The sequence below is a fragment of the Periplaneta americana genome, chromosome 11 (genome assembly GCF_040183065.1).
Source record: "Periplaneta americana isolate PAMFEO1 chromosome 11, P.americana_PAMFEO1_priV1, whole genome shotgun sequence".
In the NCBI taxonomy this organism is placed as follows: Eukaryota; Metazoa; Arthropoda; class Insecta; order Blattodea; family Blattidae; genus Periplaneta; species Periplaneta americana.
The window spans coordinates 106,566,960-106,591,685 of record NC_091127.1 but is presented as its reverse complement, the minus strand read 5'-3'; the positions used below and the strand labels follow the sequence as shown (position 1 = coordinate 106,591,685).

Below are 24,726 nucleotides of genomic sequence, written 5' to 3'. Positions count from 1 at the left end.
TAAGGCCATCGACATCAATGGCAGTAGGGACGTCAGTCCTGTGACTGCGTCTAAACCCCCAAGGAAATGTCTATGGTAGACCTATTCATTTCTGTTCGAGGCTAAGTAAATCCCATGGCCATAGTGCAGTCAGAAGGATTAGACCAGTGGAGAAAATCTATGAACTCATCGGAAATCGAATCTGCGACTTTCCGATTTTGCAGCGTATGCCTTAATCGATACGCTGCCGCGTTCCCTCTGAGAATTAAGTAATATATATATATATATATATATATATATATATATATATATATATATATAACCATTATAGCGCAGGATAGTTAAACAATTCCTTCATCAGGCATGAAAATTATCTGACAAGAAGATTGCTAGTTGCCTCTGACCTCATCCGAAAAGGTTTTTTTTTTTTAATTATGGTTTATTTAACGACGCTCGCAACTGCACAGGTTATATCAGCGTCGCCGGTGTGCCGGAATTTTGTTCCGCAGGAATTCTTTTACATGCCAGTAAATCTACTGACATGAGCCTGTCACATTTAAACACACTTAAATGCCATTGACCTCGGCCGGGATGGAACCCACAACCTCGAGCATAGAAGGCCAGCGCTATACTAACTACGCTACCGAGGAGGGCGACACTTCATCCGTATAACACTACAAACGTTAGAGAGAATGTGACAATACACAATGCGATGCTACAATGCCTCACAGAACCTGGAGATCGCCACTTTCATCTCATGTTAGAGGACATATTAATCTATACTAGTATCTATGCTAATAATAAAACTGTAACCAAATTTTTTTTTGGTAATTTTTGATTTTCCAAAAATAATTTGTGTTAACATGACGTATAAATAACTATCCTGAGATCGAGAATAGCATTTTTGAAATGTTTGTTTGTATGTTTGTCTGTCTGTCTGTCTGTTTGTTACCTTTTCACGAGATAATGGCTGAACCGATTTCTATGAAAATTAGTATGTATGATAAGTTAATTCCCACCTAGAATTTAGGCTATATGACATTCAAAATACTTTATTTAAAATAGGGGTTGTAAGGGGCCCGAAGTTAATAAATCGAAATAACTAGCTTATTATTGATTTTTTAGAAAAAATATTACATAAAAAAGATTGCTTCAAAACTTGTTTCCTACAAGTTTCATTCTATAAAAAATTTTGCTATGACTGATATTTAACAAAATATATGTGAGTTTTAAAATAATAATGCATTTTATATCAATGCCGACTCAATCAGACTAATATAATGAAGTGAAAACAAATGCCTCTTTATATTTTAAGGTAGCTTTGCATAACAAACGGAAGATACTCATTTAACACTCTTTTTATACGGATATAATTAATTGTACTCTATGATAGGCATATATAAATATTTATTAACATTAATGTACACAGAGAGTGGTTGTGTGTTTGTATGAGATAATTTCAGAATCTACTTAATCGATCTGGATAATTATTTCACCATCGGAAAGTGTGTTTCTCTTGATGAAAATAGACTATATGACATTACAAGAAATGGACTCTCACTTTGAGAGAGGAACGTTGGTTAAGGGTGTTTGAGAATAAGTTGCTTAGGAAAATATTTGGGGCTAAGAGGGATGAAGTTACAGGAGAATGGAGAAAGTTACAAAACACGGAACTGCACGCATTGTATTCTTCACCTTAAATAATTAGGAACATTAAATCCAGACGTTTGAGATGAGCAGGGCATGTAGCACGTATGGGCGAATCCAGAAATGCATATAGAGTGTTAGTTGGGAGGCCGGAGGGAAAAAGACCTTTAGGGAGGCCGAGACGTAGATGGGAAGATAATATTAAAATGGATTTGAGGAAAGTGGGGTATGATGATAGAGAATGGATTAATCTTGCTCAGGATAGGGACCAATGGCGGGCTTATGTGAGGGCGGCAATGAACCTTCGGGTTCCTTAAAAGCCAGTAAGTAAGTAAGTAAGTAAGTAAGCCATTACAAGAAATCTGTACCAAGCGCGTCTAGATTTCTTAATCCTAGCTGCACATACATTGAAGTTAGCAGATCTCTGAACTCGTGTTATTTTGATATAACCGCACTGTGCATGAAACCTGGAGCTCAAGATGACGAATTTATGATTTGCATGGCAAGTGTAGTCACCATATTGATTTTCAAATCATCTTTTATCCCTTCAAAGCATATGTCTGTGTGTGTGAGATCATGGATATTAGTCAATGACATACAGAAAGAAGAAAAGTTGTCTAGAAAAGGGGCAACATTTTGAGTTCCAAAATAATTTTGTCCCTTCAATAAAATAGTCGTACAAAATTGCGTACGACTTTAGAGTTCGGCCGTACCTTGTACAATTAGTCAAAATAGTCGTAAGCGTACGACTGTAGTCGAATGTATGGGAACCCTGCTTTCCCATCTCTCTACACGATGCGGTTTATAATTGAGATACGATGGCGCACATGCACATTTCAGCCAATGAATAAAGGCTTATCTCAATCTATGCTTCTTATCCCAGTCCTGAGCATAAAAGGGGAAATGAAAGGGACGGAGAAGTTCCCGCCCATGTCCTACTTGTTTACACCGCCTTATAAACAAACGCGCAATAAGGCTCTTTGCATCAGTGGTGGATTTTAGACGACCTGCGAGAGCCGAAAGTTCGTAAAAGCTATTATGCCCGCCTGATACAATCCGTCACTGACCTTCCAGTCTGCTCGTATCGCACCAAAACATTAGTCTCAGCCGTGGAAGTTGGAGAGGGGAATTAAGGAATGGTCTGCATGTCTCAATCGAGTTAATAACGCCAAGGTTACCTTACGCAAACAAATAGGAAAGTCATGGAGACCCACTTGCGTGGTCAGCAAGAGCAACTGACTTGAATCTACCTTCGGTCACTTCTAAAACATTACCGACACAACAACGTGGCTGAAAAGGATTCTTTTGTGAGATGGGTGATTTCGCTGACGTTATAAAGACACGAATTCATCAAAGTCTTTTTCAACCTTCATTATGCAAATAGCATCATTTATTACTTTAAATTTGTACTTTTTGTACAGTATTATTGTGAAATAACTCCTAAGTATAGCATTCTTCTAAAAAGTATCCCAAAAGAGCTCAATCTTACTTTTATCTCTACAAAACAATAATGAAGTTTAAACATCACATTTTGGTAAATATAGGACATATATTTTAGATATGTCAAGATTCTGAGCTACGTTAGATGTAGATAAATACCGGGATTCTTTAGTCAACATGGTTATAAGACTACAGCTTGAGATAACACAGGAAAACATAAAATAAGTTGGATTATGAGGGAGATAAAGCTTCGCTCCCCTCGTCAAGACTGTAACACGATCTTGTTGACCGCCAGTGATGCCAGTTGAGTCACAGAAGGGAAGTTCTCTCTCTATGTAATTTCTTCAAAGAAATGGAATCACCCAGTGGAACAATTAACTCACTAGCAATTCATCTGAGGACGGAGACATTTGAAATCAAACGATTTATTTCGCCCAGAAGAGCCACCACTTCATATTTATGTCGAATAATTCATTTAGGCCCCGCAACGCGGCGCTCCAGTCACTTTGGTTTAATTCATTCCCCAGACTTATTAGCACCGTGTGTCTGGCGGGATTAAGTCCAGTGCCTGTCACGTTACAGAACACGCCCCTCCCAAACCCGAAATTTAATTTTGCTAAAAAGGGTTTCATTATTACTTTACATTCATTCTCTTCTTCTATCTCGAATTCAGTGAGATGCAATATTTGTTTTAACGCAGCTTCTTTCATGTGTTGTTTCACTGTATTCCATTTGTTTCCTCTTTTTAAGCCAGTTTCCATGGAAACGCAAAACATCGGAATCATACATCGTATTCGTAACGAGCAGAAGTAGAAAGCGTGCTCACACGGCTATTACATGAGATCTGTTGCATAGCGACGCTAGTTCATTTTCCCGCTTCATGTTACGGAAAACTCCATATTATTCAACGTTCATTATTTTAATTTTCTTAACAATAATGACTAGAGTAAAACAATTCCCACTTTACTCGTATATTTAGTACTTATAATTTTTCATATTATAGAGTGAAGGTGATTTTAAAGCGATGAAACAAATTATTGGCTTTGAAAATATAGATATATCTCATTACTAATATACTACATATATAAATTATCTTCTGATGCATAATTTGAACCTTAAGTAATGTAATTAATTGGAGGGGGGCTATTCTTTGACATATTTCAAACAGAAAGTTTAATACCGGTACAAAGTTGCACCGTTTTTTCTTCCTTTCGTGATAAATATTGTTTTATATGAAATATTTCATTGCGTATTTTCAGAAAGCCATTGATTTAATTCCCAATATGCTCAGTCAGTTCAAGACAGCAGCGTATTATAATTAATTATTGAAAGAATTTTAGTTTTGTCTTTTAAATGTTTAGAAATTTGATCCTTATGTAGAATGTCCATCATAGAGAAGGGTAAAAAAAATCTGGAACAGTTTTTTTTAAACTGTTTCGTGATGTAACCTGTTCCAACTGTTCCAAAAGGTGTTACACTGCGCCAGTGATCTCTTCAACGTTTCACATGGTTCCAAGAGATAAACAGTTCAATTTCTAAACAGTCTTCCTATTCTTTGCTGTCTGTAAAGGCCACATGCAGCGCTATCATTGACCTCCAATTGAAAGTAGATATAATATTATCCATGTTCCATACTGCCTTCGTGCAACAGTAGCCTATGTAGGATCGCGCAATTTAATTGTACGAATCAAATTCCCTAATAAATCTGATATTAATTATTAGCTGTCCATTGTTGGAGAACATGTTCATGATGCCCTAACAGAGTGTTAATTATTAATATACCGCGAAAAATATCATCGGCTAATGTCTTATCTTATTAAACTCTCCTAGGGTTATATGAATTATTTTTACTAAAATCGATTAATTTTGAATTGTAGTTATCTAGCCTTAACAGTAACCTACGAAAAATGACTTTCGTCGTCATAATACACTGAACAGGTGATTTAAAGACGATTGAAGGGCTTTGAAACACATTCCTGAAGCAGATGAGAGTTTGAAACAGTTGGAACAGTTGGCACTGATGTTGTAAACATATTCTTTTGAAACTGTTATTTTGGAACAGCTTCGTTCATGAAACAGTTACAGTCGAAACTGTTTCTTAAAAAGAACAGTTTATCCCATCCCATCTCTAGTCCATCACAACCTCTGATCGTTCCTATCCTGTTTACACTCTTCCTATTAATTTCAATAGGTCTATTATTATCTGTTTAGTACATATTTGTTTTTAGTGTTTTGTAAAACGCATGGAAAATCTCTGGCAACTTGACGGCTATGTAACAACCAGCTGTCATCATCATCATCATCATCATCATCATCATCTATATCATCACCACACTATCATCGTCGTCGTCAGATATAAGAAATTTCATCCTGTGATCTTCTTAGTGCTCATTATGGAGAGAATTTTGAACACACACACACAAACACACAAAAAACACACACACACACATGCACGCACACACACAAAATGGCTTTTAAGGAACCCGCAGGTTCATTGCCGCCCTCATATAAGCCCGCCATCGGTCCCTATCCTGTGTAAGATTAATCCAGTCTCTATCATCATATCGCATCTCTCTCAAATCCATTTTAATATTTTCCTCCTAACTACGTCTCGGCCTCCCCAAAGGTCTTTTTTCCTCCGGCCTCCCAACTAGTACTTTATATGCATTTCTGGAACGGACATTAATTCAAAAGTGCAGAACACAGTGTCCTATGGTCAGCAATATGCAAAACCATCTTTTAAAAGACGAAAAAATAAAGCAAACCAATTCATATGGGAGGAAGACAAATCTCCACTTTCCTGCCGATTAGCTGAACTAATATACAGGAACATTAGCTTGTAATGGGGATGAATTTATAACCTGCGAGGAACTACACATTACTCCATTTACCTTGTGATTACAGCAGGCATAATTTCTTTTCTATCATTTAAGATAATCCATTACTCCTCTATCACAAGTACAAAAACATATAATGCGCTAAAATTACATAGGGGTCCCTAATGAAGCTGCCATACAATGCATACATGATGTAAATAAATAGTATGTACAGCTGTCAAAAGAAAAAGTGGCCGCTCTCCTGGAACAAAGTTCCCTTCGGGTATCTTCGCTATAATTCGGAGACAGGCGATGTTACATGTTGTTGGACCACGTTGCCTGATATCTACAGTTATAATTGAAGTATTCATTCTGTGATTCGATAAGGTAATGGTAGCGTTCAGGCCTGTTATTCATGAGGTCCTGCGTTCGATTACAACCTCGTGCTTTTAATGTTCTTTTTTGTTATGTTTTTGAGAGAGACAAACTATACATAATGGCTCCTTTCTCTTTTACGATTATTTTAGTAATTAACATCAGGATCATTAATATATTATGCCATGACTTTATCATTATGATATTGTGGCTGCAAATGGAAAGAAAAAAGATTTTATTCTCAATAAAAATATCTTTCGTGGCATAAACAAAACAAATTTACTGGCGTCGGCCTTAAAACATTCAAACAATTAAGCGTTCAAAAGACAAAACAAAAAGCCACAATTCAATATTTAGTCTATCTTCCTCTTATCTCGATCATCTTGCAGTCGAGTGGGCATGGAATCGACTAGTCTTTGCAAATAGCGACTGTTCTTAGACACGATATTCCAGGCATTCTGAACATACCCACATACATAAGTGTTCTGTCCATGGGCAGGTCTTTCATTGAAAACCCAGCAATCTCCAATCTTTCCTATTTTCTGCCTTCCTCTTAGTCTCCGCATATGATCCACATATCCTAATGTCTTCTATTATTCTTTTCAACCAGAGACCCAACCAATTCCTTTTTCTCTTTCTAATCAGTTTCAGCATTATTCTTTCTTCACTCACTTTTTCAAACACAATTTTATTTCTTATTCTGTCTGTCCACTTCACACGCACCGTTCTTCACCACATCCACATTTCAAATGCTTCAATTCGTTTCTCTTCATTTCGTCGTAATGTCCATGTTCCTTCCCCATACAATGCCACACTCCACACAAAGCACTTCACTAGTCTCTTCCTTAGTTCTTTTTCCAGAGGTCCGCAGAATATCCTTCTTCTTCTATTAAAAGCTTCCTTTGTTCATGTTTGCAGTTTTTCTTGGGAAGGATAGGCCTAAATGCGGTAACATCCCGTTGCTTTCCGCACACCACTATCTCTTTCGCATCTTATCAAATTCCAGGGGACCCAAGCATGGAGATGAGGAGAGTGGATTTGACTAATTGGGCCCTCCGGACTTCACCGAAAGTCACGGCAAGGGTTAAATATTAATTCTATCAGGATGTTTGACCCGATCAGAGACCGGGAAATCTCAATTAGCCTTTGCCCCCCGCATCCTGGACTAGCTTCTACGAATCATCAGAAAATCTTAGAGTGTGATTGGGCCAATTTTTCCGAAAATGTTTCCACACTTTTGCCCTCGTAGCTCAGCGGACGAACGTCGAAATTTAGATGTCAACGTCTCAGGTTCAATTCCTCGTTACTCCTTTTCATTTTATTGTGGTTCAAGATAGTATAATGTAATAATACAAAAAGAAAAACTAATAGCAGTATTATGCAACTGGATTTTTCGAAACCTAATATTAAATTTATGTTATTTATATCACTAAAGAACGATTACAATATAAATAACTAGAATATTATTTATACAGTATCACTAAAGAACGATAACAGAATATAAATGATAAATATCGGTTTGTTTAATTAATATAAGATATTATATAATACTTATTTAATTATCTAAATAAAATAACAAAGACAGATGGTTATTTGTGTTATAATAATTACTTACATAAAATACAGATTATTTATATTGCGAAAGAACAATAACAATATAAATAACTTGAATATTATTTTATAATGCTAATGAAGGAAAACAGAATATAAATGATAACTTGAATATTATCTATATCGCTAAAGAACGATAACAATATAAAAAACGTGAATATTATTCATATCGGAATTTCACAGATTTATTACAGATATATTTAAGAAATTGTAGAAGAATAGTAATTAGTAACAGTGTCCTATTTATTCTTATTGGAGCCAAATTTGTAACTTTTAAAAGTGTGGTTACTATGTTGAAGTTATGTGTTGTAAAGGATGCTTGATTTGTTATGTATGTGAGTCAGTTATGGGATGCTTGATGTCGTCGCAATGTCGTAATTATAGTTTGATTGTGTTTGTATGACTATTGTGTATTAATTTATGATGTATGGTACGGAAGGCTGCGTATTTGTGTTATAGAAGTGTTACGTATGTGTGTTGTTAATGTTTTTGTATGTTTCAAATTGATACCTGATATTTATTTTGCAATCGCAATGCCTAATTTACGGTTTGTTTATGTTTCGTTTACATCGCATAAGCTAATTTAATTTTCTTTTCTATTTTTCTTTATGCTTATCTTTTTTGTGTATGAAACTATAGCCCTAACATACATATGTAAAATAGGGCTAACCACCATTGGAGATACAATAATAAAAATTGTTATTCATATCGTTATAAAACGATAACAGAATACAAATGATGACTTGAATTTTATTCATATCTCTAAAGAACGATAACAAAATATAAATAACGTGATATCCATAAAGAACGATAACTGAATATAAATGATAATTTGAATAGCATTTACATCGCTAAAGAACGATTAAAAAATAAAATGAAAACTTCAAGAAGGCCCGAACCCACAACCTTTGAATCACTAAACAAGCACTCTACCGCTGGCCTACGAGATGCACACATGGAACACTTTCATAGTTCGGGAACTGCTTGTACAAGCACATGCATCGTGTAACATCGCCGCGACCCGAAGTGGACTTTGAAAATATTCGCTGTTCACGAGTGCGGCCACTTTTTTTTTTGACAGCTGTACAGCTGTCAAAAGAAAAAGTGGCAGCTCTCCTGAAACAAAGTGCCCTTCGGGTATCTTCGCTACAATTCGGAGACAGGCGATCTTACATGTTGTTGAACCACGTTGCCTGATATCTACAGTTATAATTGAAGTATCCTGTGTGTTATCGATAGCATAATGGTAGCGTTCAGGCCTCTTATTCATGAGGTCCTGCGTTCGACTACAACCACGTGGTTTTTATGTTCTTTTTTGTTCTGTTTTTGAGAGAGACAAACTATACATAATGGCTCCTTTCTCTTTTACGATTATTTTAGTAATTAACATCAGGATCATTAATATATTATGCCATGACTTTATCATTATGATATTGTGGCTGCAAATGGAAAGAAAAAAGATTTTATTCTCAATAAAAATATCTTTCGTGGCATAAACAAAACAAATTTACTGGCGTCGGCCTTAAAACATTCAAACAATTAAGCGTTCAAAAAACAAAACAAAAAGCCACAATTCAATATTTAGTCTATCTTCCTCTTATCTCGATCATCTTGCAGTCGAGTGGGCATGGAATTGACTAGTCTATGCAAATAGCGACTGTTTTTAGATACGATATTCCAGGCATTCTAAACATACCTACATACATAAGTGTTCTGTCCATGGGCAGGTCTTTCATTGAAAACCTAGCAATCTCCAATCTTTCCTATTTTCTGCCTTCCTCTTAATCTCCGCATATGATCCACATATCCTAATGTCTTCTATTATTCTTTTCAACCAGAGACCCAGCCAGTTACTTTTTATCTTTCTAATCAGTTTCAGCATCATTCTTTCTTCACTCACTTTTTCAAACACAATTTTATTTCTTATTCTATCTGTCCACTTCACACGCACCGTTCTTCTCCACATCCACATTTCAAATGCTTCAATTCGTTTCTCTTCATTTCGTCGTAATGTCCATGTTCCTTCCCCATACAATGTCACACTCCACACAAAGCACTTCACTAGTCTCTTCCTTAGTTCTTTTTCCAGAGGTCCGCAGAAGATCCTTCTTCTTCTATTTAAAGCTTCCTTTGTTCATGTTTGCAGTTTTTCTTGGGAAGGATAGGCCTAAATGCGGTAACATCCCGTTGCTTTCCGCATACCACTATCTCTTTCGCATCTTATTAAATTCCAGGGGGCCCAAGCGTGGAGATGAGGAGACTGGATTTGACTAATTGGGCCCTCCGGACTTCACCGAAAGTCACGGCAAGGGTTAAATATTAATTCTATCAGGATGTTTGACCCTATCAGAAATCGGGAAATCTCAATTAGCCTTTGCCCCCCGCATCCTGGACTAGCTTCTACGAATCATCAGAAAATCTTAGAGTGTGATTGGGCCAATTTTTCCGAAAATGTTTCCACACTTTTGCCCTCGTAGCTCAGCGGACGAACGTCGGAATTTAGATGTCAGCGTCTCAGGTTCAATTCCTCGTTACTCCTTTTCATTTTATTGTAGTTCAAGATAGTATAATGTAATAATACAAAAAGAAAAACTAATAGCAGTATTATGCAACTGGATTTTTCCAAACCTAATATTAAATTTATGTTATTTATATCGCTAAAGAACGATTACAATATAAATAACTTGAATATTATTTATACAGTATCACTGAAGAAGGATAACAGAATATAAATGATAAATATCGGTTTGTTTAATTAATATAAGATATTATATAATACGTATTTAATTATCTAAATAAAATAACCTATTTTACAAAGAAAGATGTTTATTTGTGTTATAATAATTACTTACATAAAATACAGATTATTTATATTGCGAAAGAACAATAGCAATATAAATAACTTGAATATTATTTTATAATGCTAATGAAGGAAAACAATATAAATGATAACTTGAATATTATTTATATCGCTAAAGAACGATAACAATATAAAAAAAGGTGAATATTATTCATATCGGAATTTCACAGATTTATTACAGATGTATTTAAGAAATTGTAGAAGAATAGTAATTAGTAACAGTGTCCTATTTATTCTTCTTGGAGCCAAATTTGTAACTTTTAAAAGTGTGGTTACTATGTTGAAGTGTATGTGTTGCAACGGATGCTTGATTTGTTATGTATGTGAGTCAGTTATGGGATGCTTGATGTCGTCGCAATGTCGTAATTATAGTTTGATTGTGTTTGTGTGACTATTGTGTATTAATTTATGATGTATGGTACGGAAAGCTGCATATTTGTGTTATAGAAATGTTACGTATGTGTGTTGTTAATGTTTTTGTATGTTTCAAATTGATAACTGATATTTGTTTTGCAATCGCAATGACTAATTTACTGATTGTTTATGTTTTGTTTACATCGCGTAAGCTAATTTAATTTTTTTTTCCATTTCTCTTTATGCTTATCTTTTTTGTGTATAACTATAGCCCTAACATACATATGTAAAATAGGGCTAACCCCCATTGGAGATACTGTAGCTACAATAGTAATAATTATTATTCATATCGTTATAAAACGATAACAGAATACAAATGATGACTTGAATTTTATTCATATCTCTAAAGAACGATAACAAAATATAAATAACGTGATATCCATAAAGAACGATAACTGAATATAAATGATAATTTGAATATCATTTACATCGCTAAAGAACGATTAAAAAATAAAATGAAAACTTGAAGAAGGCGCGAACTCAGAACCTTTGAATCATTAAACAAGCACTCTACCGCTGGTCTGCGAGGAGCAGATATGGAACACTTTCATAGTTCCGGAACTGCTTGTACAAACACATGCATCGTGTAACATCCCCGCGACCCGAAGTGGACTTTGAAAATATTCGCTGTTCACGAGTGCGACCACTTTTTTTTTGACAGCTGTACAAAATACTACGGGTTACAGCAGACGTCAATATAAGTTGTTTAATATAGGAAACTCAGGGCCGAAGATACCTACTTCTAAAGCTATATACGCCTCAAAGTAAGCTTACTGTTCTCTTCATAACTGTACAGTCAGTCACATACGATTGTATGATTACTTACCGAGGCACTAAATAGTTGTATGTTAAGCAATAATAGGCATACTTGTACTTTTTTCATTTGTACCGGTTTTGTTTCTATTTGTTTTTCTTTTTTGCGTTTCGTTTATGACTATTTTTTTCGCATTCTTTTTTTTTTATTTGTGGTGTTGTGGAAGAGAAGGCCCTGATGGTCATAGTTTTACTGGAATGATTGAATGAATTAATAAATGAATATATAAAATAAAATAAACAAATACGTTAATACATATTTAAATAAAGAAGTAACTAATGTATAATTAGGTGTTTATATAATTTACATTTCTATAGAGTTTCCTGATTATATTGTATTTAATTTTAAGTTTTGTATTTGTTGTATAAATTTCTTGCAGTTTCCTATCCACTGTAGCTTACTCGTTGTAATAATCTATTCTATATAAGTAGTACATAATATAACAATATATAAAGGTTGAAAGCATTGTTTGCAGTAATTATAGGTTATACGATTTATTGTGGCAACTAACTGTACCCGCGTATAGGAAACACGGAATAACGTAGATGCAATGTCCGCGCTTATAGCATATAGTAACTGCTTATCTAACTTGTGTGAAATGTGACCAAGCCTGGGCTTTAGTCATATAATAGTTAGAAATAAATAAAGTCCTGTTGTAATTAACACTTCCTGAATTTTTCGTTGATATTACATCAATGCAACTTTTGATTTCGATTAAATAAATAGATTATAATATCAAAAAACATTAATAAAAATATACCACGGAAATACACAACTATTTTATGTATGATATCTTACTTTCGATCCTCTGATTGAGGTGCTGGCTGATATGTACAACTGCAAAAAAAAAAAAAAAAAAAAAAAAAAAAAAAAAAGTGGCCGCACTCGTGAACAGCGAATATTTTCTAAGTCTACTTCGGATCACGGTGATGTTACACGATGCAATGCACTTGTACAAGCAGTTTCGGAACTATGAAGTTATTCGATATCTGCGTCTCGTAGAGCAGCGGTAGAGACCTCGCTTAATGATTCGAAGGTTGTGAGTTCGGGTTTTGTTCAAGTTATCTTTTTATTTTGTTATTGTTCGTCAGCGATATAAATAATATTCAAGTTATCGTTTGTAATCTGCTATCGTTCTTTAGCGATATAAATAATATTCAGGTTATCATTTATATTTTGTTATGTTTTTAGTGATATAAATAGTATTCAACTTATCATTATATTCTGTTATCGTTCTTTAGCGGGTTCCTTAAAAGCCAGTAAGTAGGCTAAGTATATTATTACATTATCAAATTTCAAAACCTTATTCCTTTGCTGTGGTCGTGCCAGAGAATCAGTCCCATTCCGAGGCTCATTTGAAGGTTTCGTAACAAGCTGTTTCTTACGATGATGGGTTGTTAGCCCTTCGCCCAACCCTCAAGCTGGAGGACCACCCCCCATCGGCTGTCCGCGACTGCTTATTACATATATTCACAGCAAATCGCACACTTAGAAATAAAAAGAGAGATTACTTGAAGGAAAAACTGAATGAGGTAGAAACAAATAGTAAAAAAAAAACATAAGATATTTATATAAGGGTATAAAGGAATTTAAGAATGGCAATCAGGCAAGGGTAAACATGATCAAGGATGAGAATGGTGACTTGCTTGCAGACTCTCATTCAATCCTGAACAGATGGAAAAACTATTTTGAGCAACTACTAAATATACATAGGCCAAATAGAAATGATCAGGTCGAAATTGAAATACAAACTGCTGAGCCATTTATACCCGAACCCACACTTTCTGAAGTCGAAATTGCGATAGAAAATCTGAAAAATTATAAGTCTCCAGGTATCGATCAAATTGCAGCAGAACTAATACAAGAGGGTGGAAGCGCATTATCTAACGAAATTTATAAGCTTGTACTTGCTATTTGGGAAAAGGAAATTGTACCAGAACAATGGGAGGAGTCCATAATCATACCTATCTTTAAAAAGGGGGACAAGACTAACTGCAGTAACTTTCGAGGAATATCACTTTTGTTGACGTCGTACAAAATTTTGTCCAATATTCTTTTGAGAAGATTAAATCCATATGTAGATGAAATTATTGGGGATCATCAGTGTGGTTTTAGGCGTAATAGATCAACTATTGATCAGATATTTTTTATTCGACAGATAATGGAGAAAAAAATGGAAGTATAAGGGTACAGTGCATCAGTTATTCACAGATTTCAAAAAGGCATATGATTCGGTTAAAGGAGAAGTTTTATATGATATTCTTATTGAATTTGGTATTCCCAAGAAACTAGTTCGATTAATTAAAATGTGTCTCAATGACACGTACAGCAGAGCCCGTATAGATCAGTTTCTGTCAGATGTGTTTCGAATTCATTGTGGGCAAAAGCAAGGAGATCCACTATCATCTTTACTTTTTAACTTTGCTCTAGAGTATGCCATTAGGAAAGTCCAGGATAACAGAGAGGGTTTGGAATTGAACGGGTTACATCAGATGCTTGTCTATGCGGATGACGTCAATATGTTAGGAACAAATCCACAATCGATTTGGGAAACACGGAAATTTTACTTCAAGCAAGTAATGCAATAGGTTTGGAAGTAAATCCCGAAAAGACAAAGTATATGATTATGTCTCGTGATCAGAATATTGAACGAAATGGAAACATAAAAATTGGAGATTTATCTTTTGAAGAGGTGGAAAAATTCAAATATCGTGGAGCAACAGTAACAAAATATAAGTTACACTAGGAAGGAAATTAAACGCAGAATAAATATGGGAAGTGTCTGTTACTGTTCGGTTGAGAAGCTTTTGTCATCTGGTTTGCTGTCAAAAAATCTGAAAGTTAGAATTTATAAAATAGTTATAATACCGGTTGTTCTGTATGGTTGTGAAACGTGGACTCTCAGTTCGAGAGAGGAACAGAGATTAAGGGTGTTTGAGAATAAGGTTCTTAGGAAAACATTTGGGCTAAGAGGGATGAAGTTACAGGAGAATGGAGAAAGTTACTCAACGCAGAACTGCACGCATTGCATTCTTCACCTGACATAATTAGGAATATTAAATCCAGATGATTGAGATGGGCAGGACATGTAGCACGTATGGGCGAATCCAGAAATGCATATAGAATGTTAGTTGGGAGGCCGGGAAAAATACCTTTGGGGAAGCCGAGACGTAGATGGGAGGATAATATTAAAATGGATTTTAGGGAGTTGGGATATGATGAAAGAGACTGGATTATTCTTGCACAGGATAGGGATCGATGGAGGACTTGTGTGAGGGCGGCAATGAACCTCCGGGTTTCTTAAAAGCCATTTGTAAGTAAGTATGTATATAATAAGCCTTCACTGATACGAAGGACACATTAAAGAAAGCGTTAGAGCTCTGAAAGGCAGTTGTTGAAGGTAACAATCGCGAGTTAGTCTCATAATGAAAGAGAGGTACATAATTTACGCAGAGAACGTCGACAATGGATGCTAAAAATTCAGTAATGAACCTGTAATGAGAGCACCCGACTTGTTTCAATCATTTTATAACAATTTTAATGAGTTGTAAACACTATTTCATTCACACATTTATTTAAGCGTGTAATGTTTACTTATGTCAGGACCTTGGCATGCTTGAAGACTGGTTTACGTGCTAACAAGTGATAGTGTATTTTAGAAAGAAGAAGACATTGTTAAGCTAACAATTTCCTCAACTACTTATCTGGATTCTAGGTCACTCCAACTTTCACAATTCGAAATGAAGTTCACTGTGAGATAGCAATTATTCACATATTATATCTGCAAACACAATGAAATTATCTTCATCTTAAAATGTAATCTACAAGTCATTTATTAATTGGATGGAGATAGGCAACAATACACCAAGCGACAATTTGAAAACAAAAAAATTGAGATATAATATTATACAGGGACATCATTTTATTTGCACTTCAATTTTTATTGTACCTGAGTTTTTTAATGTACTTCATCCCACCCCTTCTACTAGTAAACTTCCAACAGTCCTCCACACAGAACCAAGGCAGCATATGCAGTCAAAGTCGCCTTACGGTCATACTAAACAGTACTGAGTTAGTGAGTATAGTACGTTCCAGAAATATATTCGCGTTTTCCAGTGACGAAAAAGCTTTCAATATTAAGTCATATTTTCGCACAGGTCGTTTGCCTACGTTGCATCCCGGTTTCCCCCATCCCCCTCTACTCGCCCCTCAGTAAAGACTAGTGGCTGGGCTGTCTTAGCTCTTTTCTAAAAACATTAATTTCTATTAGGAATTAAACTTATACATAATATTACAGAACTGTTTAAAATAACTTAAATAAAAGGGCCTCGTTAAGTAATTAAGTGTCACGTGATTTCCCTCCTTTCTACGACCCTGGGACATAATTACATGGATGGACAGTAGATAGCATATCTGAATAATTTTATCTGTGCAGGTCGGGCGAAAGTGAAGATTGAATTTACAGTACGTAAGGTACTCTTTTATAGACTAAGTGCATAATTATTTCAACATAAGTTACTAGTACGAAGGACGAAACTGGTACAGTAATTGGAATTAGGTACAATAATCTATAGTACGATAATATGGAAAAAAAAACTGGAGCCTTTATCGAAATGAATGGCTACTATTTAAAAATGTGTTTAAATATCCATGTCATGATTATTTTTAAATTTAACTTCATCTCTATATTTTACACTAATGTGCTGTAGATAGTATAATATACACTATATAATTAATACGTCCGAATGGATAGCTCAGTTCGTGAGTAAAAACACTTATTGTTAATGCTGTACTGTCTTTTGATTAAAAAAACACCCAATGAAAATTATGAAACTCAAAATCGCGATATTTCCTAGTTTACGTAAATGGATGAACTACTTTTCTTCCCTCCCATAGACCAACTAGTAAAGTGATTTGTTTGTATTTTACGCCAGTATCATCGAACTCCAGTCGTGGAAGTGGGTAGCAAACGGCGTTTCCGGTTCTTAACCGTTAATCCAAAGGTATAGTCAGGTTAATATTAGAAATGATGTCCCGGTAGAAATGTGTTGTTGGCTGGATTATTTAAATCCGAAAAAGTAAAGAATGCGATATCTGCACTGTGTTGCCAATTATAAGCAAAATTAGTTTATTGAATAAAATTCATTTATTTATTTAGCTTTGCAAGATTATATCAACTATTAAAAATCGGTTAGTCCTTTTTATTATTACATGTGTTAGTTTTTGTAATAGTAGGCCTATATATGTTACAATAGCCTACTTTTCCAAGATTTTCAGGGAAAGGTACAACAACAACAACAACAACAACAACAATAATAATAATAATAATAATAATAATAATAATAATAATGAACCTCCGTGTTCCTTAAAAGGCGTAAATAATAATAATAATAATAATAATAATAATAATAATAATAATAATAATAATAATAATAATAACCAATTGCACGCATTGTATTCTTCACCTGACATAATTAGGAACATTAAATCAAGACATTTGAGATGGGCAGGGCATCTAGCAGAGCCCCGCACAACGGCCAAGCCCATGGGCTGCTTCCGCACTGGACAGCACTAGGCTCCGCAATGGCACAAGGAACTAGCTGGTGACGTCACTCAGCATCAACGCACGGAACGGTTTTGCGCGGTGGGCTTGTATTAAAGCATGAGTCAAAGTTTCCGCTTCTATCAATTTCTTATGGATTTATTTTCCGCGTACTTGTGCTTGTGTGTTCTGTTCGATCAACGATCAGCTACTGTTTCAAACGTTTTCGTTTTAGTTTTTGATTTCGGTTTTTCAAGATGAGTCCAAATAATCACAAAGAAAATACAGTCTCTGTGAGGCTACTATTACACTATCAAAGTTCTTTGACAAAGAATATTATAAAATATTTTATCACAGATCTTTGATAAAGGATTGGATTTGGGGTATTACACTACATACAATCTTTTATAAAAGATTTTATCAAACATAACCTTAAATTAGGAACAAAAGCTCTCCGAACAATTATTGTTCCACAACAGTGAACACGTTTTCCGAGGATTTGTTGATACTAATATTTAGGCGTTAAGTTTATGATTTGTTTATACTAACATTTACGCGTTATGTTTACAAGACCATGAATGAAGAAGAGTTACAATTAGTCCAATTATTACAATATGCATGTTACTGAAAAAGAAACAACTGTGGGTTAAACCCCTGATCACAATACAAATATGTGATCAGGGTCAAACCATGGATGGTAAGACGTGATAAGAGAGGTATACATCAGAACTTACTGAAAGAGCTGCAATGCGAGTTGAAAAGTTATACAAATTATTATAAAATATTATGATGATGATGATGATGATTATTCGATATCAGAATTTTTGTGGTAGCAATAGTCCAGTTATACTTGCGTTCCACCATATTTGTTTCAAGGCATAGAAATCTTTTATCAAAGATAACAAGCTGAACTTATATTTTATAAAATATCTTTTATGAAAGAAACGTTTATAAAAGAAAACCTATTACACTGTTATATATTTTATAAAAGATCTTTGTCAAAGAACTTTGATAGTATAATAGCAGCTCGGAAAACCTTCATGAAAGCACACATGCTAAAATACAGTCTCTCTAGAGAAAAAGTAGTAAAAGAGAAAATCCCTGCTAGATAGTTTAAAACAACAGAGTTGGATGAATATCAAAGAAGTATCATAGGAACAGTTTTTAAATCTGTGTTCGACAGCAGTGCAAAATAATTTAATTTTGTAATGTGTCTGGTATGCAAGTAACTGTATGCTCATGCCACACGTCAAGCGAAAGCACGACCAATGCGTGCAAACAGGAAAGCAGTAGAATGCAACCAACTGGTGAGTGCTGAGCAGTGCGGCGGGCTTGGGCTTGGAAGCCCAGTGCAATGGGCTAGGAAGCGGCCGCGTCAAGCAGTGTTGGTCTTGGGTGGGCTGGGCTGCTGATGCACTAAGACTCGCAGTGCTGAGTTGTGGGCCAGCCTGCACGATTCTGGCATGTACTCAGCACGTATGGGCAAATCCACGAACGCATATAGAGTCTTAGTTGGGAAGCTGGAGGGAAAAATATCTTTGGGGAGGCCGAGACGTAGATTTATTTTATTAGGTTATTTTACGACGCTTTATCAATAGCTTATGTTATTTAGTGTCTTTTGAGATGTAGGTGATAATGCCGGTGAAATGAGTCCGGAGTCCAGCACCGAAATTTACCCAGCTTTTGTTCATACTGGGTTGAGGGAAAACCCCAGAAAAAACCTCAACTAGGTAACTTGCCCCGACTGGGAATCGAACCCGGGCCACCTGGTTTCGCGGCCAGACGCGCTAGCCGTTACTCCACAGGTGTGGACCCGAGACGTAGATGAGAGGATAATCTCAAAATGGATTTGAGGGAGGTGGGATATGATGGTAGAGACTGGATTAATCTTGCTCAGGATAGGGACCGAGCGATGGCGGCAATGAACCTCCGTGTTTTCTAAAAGCCATAAGTATAATAATAACCTATGGTAGTGTCAGTAATTTTATGGATTACAGACATTGTGAACTTCGATGGCATATCTGCGCGACGAAAGTCAGAACGTTTTGTTGTTCCAAGTATTATAAATCTAACTACGGCAGACGACATGATCAGTAATAATCTACACGAGGGCATAGTTGTGATGATTTGCTTCACTGTATTGGGTAAAGGAATATGTTTGAAACCCTTACGAAGGGGCAGTTTATTTGTGTAGCTCTTCTCACAATTCTATTTTATGAAGGCAGATATGATATTCGCCGACTGCACAAATGGCGCTCCCTGTTTCATATTGTAAACAGACACACTGTACTTAAAGTTTTGTACCTCTACGTACAGTATTTTGCATCCAAGGAAAGGGCAATATCCCAAGCAGGTCCCTACAGTATGTTTATTATTTGGTTATATTTCAGATTTGCCTATTCTTCTAAAATAATGCGCAAGTCATCCGCATTTAGCCTCCTGCATTGACGCGATAATATCCCGGATATTTTAATTGGTTTACTTTACAATACTTTATAAGCAGCTGTGTTTAACTAGCGTTTGAGTGAGATGACTGTGATAATGCCAGCGAAATGAGTCCAGAGTGCAGCGCCGAAACCCAGCATTTTGCTCTTAACGGGTAAAGAGAAAGTTCCGGAAAAAAACTCAATCAGGCAACTTGTCCCGACCAGGCTTTGAACCCGGTCTCGCTCGTTTCACAACCAGACATGCTAACCGTTACTTCACAACAATGAATTTCCCGGATACTGTAACTTTTTTTAAGGTTTATGTTTTGTCCCATTATTATTATTATTATTATTATTATTATTATTATTATTATTACTAAATACCCATTTTCCGCACTTAATTTCTCATACGTTGGCAGACCTGATGTTACATGCGTTTTGTGAGTGTCAAGAATGACGTAACACATTAAGTTCAGTATGTTGCTTGTACGGCTGGACTCTGGTCGCAAAATACCAATGTTCCTAACATGTAAATGAAGTACAATAGAACCGAACTAGTCTGAAATAATTAAAATCGAGCCTGGTTGGATTATCGAAATTTCGTATTAAACGGGGGCAGGAATACAAGCAGGAAAACCACATCTCATCTCCCCCTCACCCTTCACCCACGTTTCGTAAAGATTATCTGCTATTATAGGGAAGACCAGGTAACTTGATACCCTAAGGGTGAAACCTAACCATTCCCCCCCCCCCATTACTACAAATGCTAGTGGATTATGGTGATTTTCTAGTTTGAAGGTTGAATTTTCTTTTGCCAACTTCGTTTCGAATTTCGATACTGACAAATACTATAAATGGTAGTGATTTTGTAACTGGTATGTTGGCAACTGAGGCAAATATCGACAATATTTGCCGGTACTGGAGTTCCATGAAATTAAAACTGTACTAGATTTCTCAGCCGGTTACTGGAAGATAGTGAAATTCGAACTTATTAATAATTAATTAATATTAGTATTAATATTAATAAATAATAGTTATTTTATGTGTTGCGTTGTGGTTATAATTCAAGAATAATCAGATAAGTACGAATAAATATAATATACTTGGGCGTGATAATGCACGTGGGTAATGGATAGAAATATTATTTCAAATTTTAATGAATTTCTTTCGTGTTTAGATTTTTATTACAATGTCAAAAAAAATGAAATAGTGTGGCAGTGACTCCTCCAAGGAAGAAAACGTGTGGCATTCAGAGTACGCTTCAGAAATCTGTAGTTCACATGTATAATGAGTTGAAGAAAGAAGATAATGAAGAAGGAATCATGCTAACGGGGACAGCAATTACAACCAGAATAGGAAAATTATTAGGAGTAAGTATTCTTAAGCATACATTTCAAAGTGGTATTCAGTTTTAGGAGTTTGCACTAATAATTTCATGATTGTGGTCAAACAAAACAAATTTTTAGTTTAGGCCTAGATGTTTAATCAAGTCAGTGATTTTCATATTGCCAAACTAAATACATTTAAGATACTGTAATACTACAGTAGGTGATAGCTTAAATACATTTACAAATTAGACGAACAAATAATCAAACAGCACGAAAGTAAATTTCCAGTTTTCTCTTTTGGTATTAAATTAACCGTTCAGATCACAATTTACATGCCACATCGGCCGAAGAAAATACAAGTCATATTGTAATTATTAACCTGATATTGCAGCAAATATTACATGAATGTTGGCCTGTTATGGTGCTTAAAAATAATTCAGTTTTATATAATAACTATATAACATACTCTATAAAGCATAGGAACGTTGACTCTGGCTCAATAATTTATTCATGACTGGTCTAAGTAATATTAAATATGGTGTTTCTTCAGAAAAGCTACCCCATCCAAAGTACTTGTTAAGATATAACACTCGAGAGGACGAGGACGCACTACTGGGAAACTAACCATTTCTCTTCGTCCTGGACCTCTCACATGTTATATTGGTAATTACTAATTAGTAACAAGTTTGAGGGAGGGACTACAACAATGCATTAGAATATACAGGTAAGTGTCAAAGGATTTTTGTGCTGAAAGTATTTGTGGCTGTGCACTAAAACCACGTGTTCATCACTATGTAAATATCACAGAAATCAATTAAACAAAATAAAATTATGCCTTCTTTGATGTAGCTTTTCTGGAGAATTACCTAAATATTAGCCTACTTAAACCTATCGTAGACCCAACCTAACATGTTGATCATTTTCTATTCATATAGCTGTAAATGTTGGTATCATGCATGAATTTTATGATATAACAATTTTTAGAAGTGTTATGTTATTGTTTGTTATTACAGCTTGGCTTTACTACAGCCACGAAAGTGATAACAAATTCACAGAAGGGGACCCCACCTGTGACACCAGGAAAACATAGACTACGTAAACATCCAGTGACTGATGCTGATGATTTCACGAAAGATGCAATTGCGAGATTTATTTATGACAAGTTACATAAAGGTAGGGAAGTTACAGGAATTATTGTGTTGATTTATGCAATGTAATTCTGATATTAGTCATATGTATAAAAATATGGCATAATTTTCATTTATTGTTACAGGGGAAGTACTAACAGCAGCAAAAGTTCTGGAAGATATGAATGATGATTATGAAACATATTTATTTAGAGTATCCTTATCATCGGTGAAAAAAATTTTGAAAGAGATGAAATTTCTATGGAGCAAAGGGGATCCTTATACACATGTACGAGAAAGTGATGTTATTCGTTTTTAAGAGAATATATAAGAAATGTGGAGCGTGAGAACCCTAAACCCGTAGTATTCTTGGATGAGACTTGGATTTTTATGAATGATAAATTTCAATGTATTGTGAGACATTGAGTGATTTAATTTTTTTACTAACAAATAGGTTAACACTTATGTGGAATATGAAATTGCAATTAATATAGGCTACTAGTAATGAATTCAGGTGGGAACAACATGTTTTGCAATTAATAGGTTTCATATTATAACTAGAGGTTAGCTATAAAATTCTTGAACGGTTTTCCTGTCTTTAAAATTTTTGTGTCTCTTAGAGTGTCAATGTGAATTGCTTTTCTCTATCTGTTTTTTTAAGTAGGATCACCCACTTATTCATGAAATAAACCAGGTGAAGTTTCCAGTGACATGAATGGTGTTATTCGTAGACCAACAAATGAGGGTGGAAGATTAGATGCTGGAACGAAAGGTGGATTTATACTCGGTAAGTTATATTGATTTATATTTTACATAAATTTGGCAAGAGTAATTTTTTAAATCAGGGTACAAAAATATAAAAATTGGTGACTAAATAAAAACGTGGGAAAGCCTTTCACCAAAGAGGATCTCATGTCATGTTATGTTATGTTTTATTTTCTTTATTTAAATGCTGTGAATTCATGTGACGTAATTATATGCCCAGGTATAATTTTTATTGCAGGTGCTGATTTAATTTTTTCATGCAATTGAAAGAAAAGTCAGGACTACCATAGTGCTATGAATAGCCCTGTAGTTGAGAAGTGGGTGCAAACACAGTTGTTGACCTGAGAACATTAGGGCAATGCGTTATTGTCATGGATAGTGCTGCATATCATAGCAGACTTGTGAAAAATCAGCCAACAACAAAATGGAGGAAAGAACAGCTACTGGTGATTGCAACTGAATATAATAGATTTGTTGTACTAAATGATAAGAGTTGATGGTGTGAAATCACCTTTTGATATTACATTGCAATATTAATTTCCATACTTTACAGTCATTATTATTATTATTATTATTATTATTATTATTATTATTACTACTACTACTACTACTACTACTACTACTACTACTACTATTGCAACCGTTTCTCTTATTTCTCATAATTAGGCATACTTATAGATGCTACTTTTTTCTTTCAGGTGAAATTGAATCTACATAAGAATCCTAAGACAACAGAGCCTTGCCAATTACTGTTCTGAAGCTGCCTTGTCTTATGTGTTGTGTCTATATACAATTAATTCTTTCAGTTTTTTTTCCCCTTTAATGTAATGAAGTTGTTGGTTGATTGATACCAAGTGTTCAGCAGTTGATGTCATTTGTTATCTTGCACTCCAATATTTAACCAAATGATTGAAAGCTGTGTAAAGTTAAACAGTCAAGACAATGATCCATATCTTCATTGAGATTTCAGAAATGGCATGGGGAGATTCTGAAATATCAGTTCTTTGTAAATATTTGAGACAATCATGGCCTGTGATAATATGAGTACTGCCACTGTAGATTTTCATAGAAGTTCAGTTATTAAATTAGGTGTATTATTTTTACTATGTATTGTACTATATTTTTGTTTCTCTTAATTGACGAAATTATATATGCTGTAAATTGAATAGTAGACTGTAGGCCTATAGCTTAACTGAGGAATTGTATGTGCTGTAAATTAAATAGTAGGCTGTATACCACAAGTGATGAATTGTTTATGCTTGTAATGTGAAGTAATTTGCATGATATTTATTATCAATTTCTGTATATTTCAACTGATTGAATTGTTTATATTTTTAAATTGAATTAACTTGCTTGCTATGTATTATATTTTATAGCTTAACTGATGAATAATTGTTTAGGTTTGTCAATTTAATAATCTGAGTGTCATGTACTTCATATTTTTAGTGGAGCCACCAATGTAGCTTAGTCGGTAGACTCGTTGGCCTGCAAATTCGGAGCTGCACTCGAGGGTAGTTTGGATCCTCCATTCGGTCTGATTAGTTGGTTTCTTCTGAGGATTTTCCTCCATCGTGGAGTGGAT

At 35.0% G+C, this 24,726-nt stretch overlaps 2 long non-coding RNA genes across 3 annotated transcripts in view; both read left to right on the top strand.

Moving 5' to 3' along the window:
• LOC138708625 (uncharacterized) overlaps positions 1 to 24,726 on the top strand; it is a 561,165-nt gene that overhangs the window by 160,010 nt on the left and 376,429 nt on the right. The gene's annotated exons all lie outside the window — the stretch shown is intronic.
• Positions 21,910 to 24,277, top strand: LOC138709221 (uncharacterized). Its single transcript, XR_011334883.1, has 5 exons — positions 21,910 to 22,425; positions 22,526 to 22,668; positions 23,044 to 23,166; positions 23,383 to 23,590; positions 23,843 to 24,277. It is a non-coding gene; the product is annotated as an uncharacterized lncRNA (long non-coding RNA).